The sequence below is a fragment of the Camellia sinensis genome, chromosome 3, assembly GCF_055761805.1.
Source record: "Camellia sinensis isolate YWXY chromosome 3, ASM5576180v1, whole genome shotgun sequence".
Taxonomy (NCBI): Eukaryota; Viridiplantae; Streptophyta; class Magnoliopsida; order Ericales; family Theaceae; genus Camellia; species Camellia sinensis.
In genome coordinates this window covers 52,655,848-52,664,643 of record NC_138963.1, presented here as the reverse complement: position 1 = coordinate 52,664,643, position 8,796 = coordinate 52,655,848, and positions in this window count along the sequence as shown.

The following is an 8,796-nucleotide window of genomic DNA, read 5'->3' as shown; positions in this document are numbered from 1 at the left end:
AGGTTTTATCTCGAGACGTGCGAAGCACGAGCCCGTGCAGTTTTCTTATTTTCCCAAGATGCATAATGTGCGGCCCCGGGCGGGTTTCATCTCGAGACGTGCAAAGCACGAGCCCGAGCGATTTTCTTGTTATCTCAGGACGCGTGATGTGTAGTCCTAGGGCAGGTTTCATCTCAGGACACGTGAAACGTGATCCCAAGTAATTTTTCTTTCTTAAATCTCGAGATGTGCGAAGCATGGGCCCGAGCAGCTTTTCTTGTTTCTCGGGACGTATGAAACATGACCTCAAGTAGTTGGTTCTTAGGACACAAAAAATGCGACCCTAGACGGGTTTTATCTCGGGACGTATGAAACACGGCTCTAAGCAGTTGGTTCTCAGGACGCGTGAAATGCGGCCCTAGGCGGGTTTTATCTCGGGACATGTGAAACACGGCCCCGAGTGGTTGGTTCTCAGGACACATGAAACGCGACCCTGGGTGGGTTTTATCTCGGGACGTGTGAAACACAGCCCCGAGCAGTTGGTTCTTAGGACGTGTGAAACACGACCCCTAGAAGTTTTTGTTCCTCTGGTTCTCGGGACGCACGAACGCTATCCGAGCGGTTTCTTTTGTATCTTGGGATATGTAAAACATGACCTTGAGTGGTTTTCTCAGTTTCTCAGGGTGCGTGAATCACAACCATGAGCGGTGTTTTCTTTTCTCGCCTCTTATTTTGACGTGGTTAGAGTGCACTTTATCTCTTATATGGAAACCTGTGTTGGTTTTAAGCCTGAAACTGCTCATTCATATGTTGTTATCTTGTTTATTGTATTCATTCTTGCTTATCACATTTGTTATTGCCTATTGCATCATCTTGCATGATCACGAGTTTTCAAAATAGTCGACTTCACGAAGCGTGTGAGTCTAGCTTTCAAAGTTTTTGCGCATATCATTTGCATTTTGCCCCAGAACTACGCTGGTTTGATTCATTGCAAAGGGATACGTAGGCAGCCTGAGGGCGCAACCATTTCTTTATATGTTGATTGGTTGTCCAAGTCTTATGGCCTTGTCAAATGGGTCATGTTCGGGATTTGACATTCACTCACGTTATTTCATGACTCTAAGTTCTGTCAAAGAGGGGCAACTGTAGACACCCCATTTTTGACGACCCTTATGACTTGGTGTAGACACCCCATTTTTGATCGACCTTAAAACTTAGACGTCACCAGTTGAGCGCTCGGTGATACTGCATATTATGCTCGTTCAGAAGTTTCAGATTCTTGGCCGTCAGCCCTGCCTCCGGATTTCCGAACCCTCTTCTGTGCCTTGCCTCGGTTTGCGAACCAGGCTCGGTTTTCTCTGTTTCTTTTCTTGAGGGGAGGGAGAGGTCCTGTAGACCATCTCTCAGTGGCCGTGGGCTACATTTTGTGGCTATAGGCCATTTTGCCCATTTCGGAGCCCGGTTCCCGGTTTTCGGGACTGTTGGCCGTGTGCCTCGGTTCGGGACCGCCTAACCATCTCCGTTTGTTCTGATTTTTGGCATGCTTTCTTATTTACTCCCTTTTGAGGGACACTGGGGTCTGAGAAACCCACTTCGGGGTCGAATCCCACTTTCGGTGTTTAACAGGCAATTTTCGGGACCCCGAACTGCGCGTTTTGGCCCCCGAGCATTCGTTTTGCATCGATTTTCGTTCATTTTTGGCAGGTACCTCTGTTTCATCACTGGGAAGGTCACTGGAGGGTGGGAGGCCAGCAATTATCTTAGCAACCAGTTATATTCCATTTTCGCCCTACGACGCCCGTTTTTTCTCACTTCTGAGCTAATGTTGAACAACCTGGCCCCTTTTTCTTGAACTTTGAACCACATATTTGTGTTGTACACATATGGGAGGATCCTAATATTATATGGCCGGCCAGAAATTCCAATTGAACCTTTTGAACCTCTCCTAAAAATGGCTTGTTCTCTCTCCCGTTTTAGAGTTTCCAAATTCGAACCACAGGGTTGTGATGAGGGGACCTGAGAGGCCACCTTTTTGTGGTGGCCGGCCACTAAAGCAAGTTGACCTTTTTGACCCCTAGCCAGCCGGCCACCTGCAACTCCAAAAGGTGGCCGGCCATGATCCTCACATTTGGCACTTTACAGCTGTATAGCTGTTGTTCCCCAGAAACATCTGTATCCAGGGGATATTTTGTGGGGGAAAGCCTTGGTCCTTTTCCCCCACCCTTTCCTTCCATGCTCCCCCTCCTTTTGGTCCATATAACCAGCTGCTAGCATTTGTATTAGGGGTTAGAAAAATTGGTCTTCAAGCTTGCATACAAAAATCCTCCTCCATCTCTCTCATTTCCTTGAAAACCTCCAAGTCCAACACCACCATTTCTTCTACACCACCAACCCCCACCCTTCCATCCTCCATTCCAAAAGTTTGAAGGTGTTCCCCAAGGCCTGAGGAGCCACAAACTCAAGCCAAGAGGCAACCAAAGTCAAGCCTTCAAGGGTAAGTAGTATTTTTCATTTTTTGAGCTTATTTTGGTATCTTTTCTTAGCCATACGTGCTTACTGATTTGAGCTCCGACCAAAACTAAAAAGGTCATTTTTTTTTGAGCTCATTTTCTTGTTTCATTAAGGGCTCAACCCTGTTTGAGCCCCCCATATTGCACTTGCTTCAATATCTTCCTTGAATGCCATTTTCTTGCATGCTTTGGCAGCCCATTATGCTTCCATTTTTGGGTGTTTTACAGAACTAAAAATAGGCTTATTTTGAGCCCCTCTTCAACATTGAAGAAGGGCTCAACACCGTTTGGGACCTCCATGCTATACTTGCCTTTATATCCCTCTTTGGTCCCCTTTTTTTGCATGTTTTGGTAGCCTATTATGCTTCGGTTTTTGGCCTTTTTACAGTACTAAAAATAGTCTTATTTTGGCCCATTCTTCATGTTTCATTAAGGGTCTTTGGCCGTTTGTGGAATATTTTGTAGACTTTATGTTATAGCCACTTTTGAGCCTCATTTTGCATTGCATTTCTAGCATGTTTGTTTGTTTTTAGAGTTTTTAAAGTTCTATAAAGTGGCTTATTTTTGGCCCCTCTTCAATGTTGTTGAAGGGCCCTAACCTGTTTGGAGTCAGCAGCTGTGAGTTGCTTCATAATCTCATATTTAGGGCCATTTTTCCATACTAGTTTTGCCCTATTTATGCTTGCTGTTTGGCCATGATTTGTACTGGTAAAATGCTTATTTTGGGGCTGCCTTTCTTCTGTCTTTTCATTCCATGTACAAATTATGCATGCTTTGTATAGCTGTAGTTCATTCTATGTGCCTAATTTTGCATTTCGGGAGAGATTCCATGCATCGGGTGCGTTATCGCCTCATTTCGGGGCTGTTTTCCCCCATATTTCAGTGTTGAAATGCCATTAGCATGTTTTCATATCATTTTTCATGTTATTGCATTGCGTATGCCATTGCCTCGATTTGCGTGCCCGTGTGCACGTGTTTCGAGGCACTTCATTTTCATCCATCGACCTCTTATGTGAGTGTGGCCGAGGCTCTCTCATGTTAGTATAAGTCCATGTTGCATTCTATATGCCATTTTAGCCATATTGCATTGCGTATGCCATTGCCTCGGTTTGCGTGCTCGTGTGCACGCATTTCGAGGCATCCTATTTTCACAGCATAGTGCATACTAGGTTGTATCTTAGATCGCATTCATGCATTTCCTCGATTTGCGTGCTCGTGTGCACGCATTTTGAGGCATCTCATTTTCATAACATTGTGCATGCTAGGCTGTATCTTAGTTGCATTCATGCATGTCATGCATATTGCATCGTGTTCGGGATAGGAGTTAGCCCGGGCACGAGAAACGAGGTGCATTTCGTACTCCGTGTGACGGAATGTGTCTCAATTCCCCAGTCGCCGACACTCCGGATCATCCATGATGGAGTTAGGTTTTGTTGTGTTTTCATGTGCATTCATCCTACATTGAATTGTGCAATTCAACTCCTCTGCCATCATGCATCGATATGCGTGATTGGTGGCACGAGGATCGAGGCATGCATATATCTGTGAAAATACATTGCTATGCCCCTTCCTGCTCTCTGTTGCAGCAAAATGAAGAATCAGCAACTTTCCGAGGCTTGGCACGCATTTCAAGAACAGGTGTAAACAGAGGCTAATTGGGGCATCCCAGTGGATTTTCGCGCAAGGCAGCCCAGACATGCATCATTCATCAGGAGCAAGGCAGTCCCTGGCTTGCATGCCAGTTTATAGCTTTCCTAGATTAATTTGTAAATTAATTAGGATTTTTGTCTTTATTCGGGACTGTAATATTCTTTTATTCGGGACTGTATATTTATTCGGACCCTCTGTGTGAGGGCATAACTGTAATAAGTGTGTGTGTGTGTGTGTGTTGTATGTCTTCCAACCCCACGTCTTTCTCCCTTTTATTTACCTGCTTATGTTGATTAGATTAGGGCATGTTTCAATTAGCATACAGTATGATAGCATGTTTGCATTCATTCATCTGTTTTGCATGCACTGGGCTCGGCGCATCATACTAACTGCATTTGTATTTCAATTCCAAATTGAATACATGTTAGCTGTAGCATTTCATATGCCATGTTTAGAGTAGTCGAGCCTGCTATAGTTGCATTTTTGCATGTGTTGCATTAGGCATTTCTGTATATTTAAGATTCATGCATGATTCCTAATGAGTTTTTGTTTTGGCTTGGAGTACTCGGTGAGTTTTATGCTTTAGCATCCTTGCATGCGTGTGAGTGAATGCCATGAATAGAATGCTTACCATGAGGCTAAATGCTTATGTGATATAACTGCCTGAATACCTGTGGGTGAAGGTTGGGTTAGTTGGATTGGAATAAATCATCAACTGTTTGTTTTAAGCCCACTAGATAGTGGCAAAACCATCTTTTCTAAGCCCACCTGCGGGTGGCGAAATCTGCATTTTAAGCCTACTTGCGAGTAGCAAACCATCTTTCAAATAAACAAGTTCAAATAAACAAGCATGAAATGTTTTGTTCCAATTCGGGTGACCGAGTCTATACTTATATGCTGTGTGCATCACATAGTAACCTAGGCTAATAACCGGAATAAGGACATACAAAGTTTTCAAAAATAGATATCATGGTTAGTAGAGGCCGATCTTTGATCGGGCGAGCGGGGGTGCTCACGAAGTGACCTTCCCCAATCGTACCCAAGTTCCCGAGCCGAGGCAACTTTGGGCACCAAGTCAGGGTTTCCTAAATTTCCCATTAAAAAACATTTAGGTGGCGACTCTGTATCTGGCAAAGCAGTCCATGTTTGGCACTTCTTTCAAAATCTGTTTTCTCAAAACGATTTGCCGGATTTGGACTCTTTGGTTCAGACTTAGAACCGTGACAAATTTGAGAGTCCTGAGCTGTAGTGACCCCCAAATGAACGGAACGGGAGCTCGTTCCTCCCGGGGCGTTCGGGGACGTCTACACTTGGACACCATTACATGAATACCAGATTATGAGTTTATATGTTTGCCAAGTGCTCGATGTCCTCAACGGAATGCCACAACTTTGAGCCTTTCAAACCCTGTACCTTTGTTGTCCCAATTTTAGACCAAGCCTAGCTTTTCCAGCCTGCAGCCTCAGGTGGCCTGCCTACCATCACTTTTGGGCTGTCGGCCACTAGTGTATTTTGCAGATATTTTATGCCAGTTGTGCCTGCTATTTGCACAGATGCATGCATCTATCCCTACGTATAGGGCTGGATCTCCTTGAGGGAATTTCATATTTTCTATATATAGGAGTCCCCTCTCTCATGTTTTAAGGTTAGAAAATTTTGAGATAAAAAATTTTCCTCTCTCTACAATTCCCTTTCTCTCTCTCTCTACCAAATTCCTACACTTTAGCCTACAATTCCTCAACCTTTGCCTATACACCTTTAACCAAATTTTCTCATCTTTGAGCTGAGGTACTCTTGAGCTTGGTTTGAGCTCTAGAGAGTGTGTTTACTTGGTTTTGTTGCTTGAAATTGCTTTTCTCTTCAAAAGGTATAAGGCTTTGCTTGTAGCTTTGTTTTATTTGCTATTATTCCTACTATTTTCCCATTGTTTTGGGCTATCAAAACTCTGTGTTTTTTGGGTTGAAGCTTGGGTTTAAGGCCATTAAAGGTTAGGAGATGGTTCAACCTTCTTTGTACCTTGTTTTGAAGGCCTTTTTCCTTGTGTTTCCCACCCTTTTACTATCTTTTTCCGAGTTTTTAAACACTGATTTTCAGAGTTTTTTCAGTGGCTAAAATCATGTTTTGAAATCCAAAATTGGAGAGGTTAGCCTCCCCTTCTTGTGTCTTGCTTACTAGCCTAGCTTATGCCATGTTTTAGCATATTAATCTAGCTTTTGTTAGCTCAATTCCAGCATGTTTTAGGACTTATTTTGAACTGTTTTAGCATTGTTTTGAGCTATTGGTTGCATTTGAGTTTTGCTTTGTATGCTTATAGTGTAATTATCCTCACAAGCTTGGTGTTCTAGGTCTTAGACACCATCTTGTTTGACTTGATAGCATTTATTTATGTTTTTCTCACTCATTTTCTACATTAATAATCTCTGCAACCTCCCTCCTTTCTTGGCTTTTTGTTTTTCTTTGAAAGTGGTTCAAATTACTTATTTGTTGCACGCATGAGATTGAGATGTCATGCTTAATGGTTTAATCCCTTAGGGGGTTCATGACCAACGGTGTGATATCTCTTTCATGCCTAAAACAACTTTTAATTTGAGTCTTCTTTCCATTTAGAGGACTTAATCTCACCCTTTGGACTTAATGGATTAAAGGATGGAAAGGTAACTTAAATAAAGTAACTAAAACTTGGAATTAAAAGTGAGTAAGATAATAATTTGGTTGTGTTCAATCGGATGTTAATTGAACACATGGAACTCGGGCCATTTCATATTTTACTAGTGATGAAATGATTCAAGTTTCGAAGGACACCATTTCCCTTGATCATTCATGAAAGGGAGGAGGTTTGTGTCTTGTTTTGCATTTATTGAACTTGCACACTTGGTTTCATAAGCAATCATGCAATGAAATTGCATCCATTGATGGTTTGTGAACCGAACTTGCTACTTCTTTGATTTGTTCATGAAAAGGAGGGGTAAGTGGTGCAGACAAACCCTTGAAATACCCCGTATATGCTCTTGTTGTCCTTTGTTGCAGCAAGATGAACATGCGCATCAGTGGCCAGCAGGTGGCTGGCAGATGATTGACCGGCCATTACTGGTGGCCGGCAACCTTCGTCACTGGCCGGCCGGCCACTGATGCAAAATTGAGCAGTGTGTTGGTAAGGTGGAGCAGAGTTGTTCTAGAAGTAGGCAATAGTGTGCGTGTTCTTTGTGCAAACAGAGGCCTTCAGAAGCAAAACGGTGGTCTTTTCAGGTGGAAACCGAACATGCGCATGAACATCCCTCGTTTCCCGAGGCTTAGTAGTTAGTTGTTTAGTTTAATTACTTATTTTAATTGCACTTGCGTTGTAATTATTTAATTAGTTAGTTAACTAGAATAGTTAGTTAATTCAAGTGTTGTAATAATCAGTTAATAGTTTAACTAGTTTCATTTGTTTTGTAATAATTAGCTTAATTAGCTTAGCTCTAATTAGTTAGTTAATTAGCGTAGTTTATTCATTCGGACTTTCCTTCGTGAGAGCGCAATGTAATAATGTGTATGCTTTCCAACCCCACGTCTTTCTCCCTTTTATTTAACGACTTACGATGGTTAGTTTAGGGACATCAAGTTTTGTTTAGCATTCTCTATGCTTGCATCCATTTGTTTTGCATGCACCAAGGCTCGGGTCATCATTCTAACTGCATTGTCATTTCAATATTTCTTTGAATACGTGCTCAGACCGCATGTTATCAAATTGTTTCATATGCCATATTAGTAGCCGAGCCTAGTAATTGCATATCACATGTGTTGCATTAGTCATATTGCATAGTTTGGATCATGCATTTTTCTAACTCCTTTGTTTATTTTGGCTTGGAGTACTAGGTGAGCCTTTACTCACTTTAGCATAATTGCATGAGTGTTGATGTTGCCATGTTTAGCATGCTTGCCACGAGACTGATTACATAAATGCTATAACTGCTTGAAATGCCTGTGGATGAAGGCTTGTTGCTTGGATTCGAATAATTTGAGTAAATGTTCTTATGTGATCACTTTTTTAAGTGGTACATATTTCGAAATAATTTTCAAAACAAACATGACTCAAGTGTTCCAACTCTTGCAAGTTAGTCTATACTTATGTGTATGGGCATCACATAGTAATGCTAGCCTAATAAACTAGAACAAGAACTTATAATGTAGATAAGAATCATATCATGATTAGTAGAGGCTGATCGTTGATTGGGCGAGCGAAGGTGCTCAATTCATGACATTCCCTTATTGTACCTAAGTTCCTAGGCCGAGACAATCTTGGTGATGACGGACACGTGGCCTTTGGAATGAGTCATGGGTTTCTTAAATTTTCCAAAATAAAATATTTAGATGGCGACTTTGTATCTGGCAAAGCAATCCATATTTGGAAATTTGATTGAAAATCGATTTTCCAAAAGATTTGCCAGATTTGAACTCTTTGGTGTTTATCTATTTCACATTGCACTTATGAGATTAGAGTTAGAATAGCGAGAGTCTGAACTGTAGGGCTTATTTCAAACTTCCGAAAGAGGGCACGAAAAAGTCGAGCTATAGTAAGCCTTTAGGGCATATGAATATTTGATTAACTTTCATTTCATTTTGCTATTTGTAACCCATGTTGTAGATTTAGGATGAATGATTAATGAATATATATCGC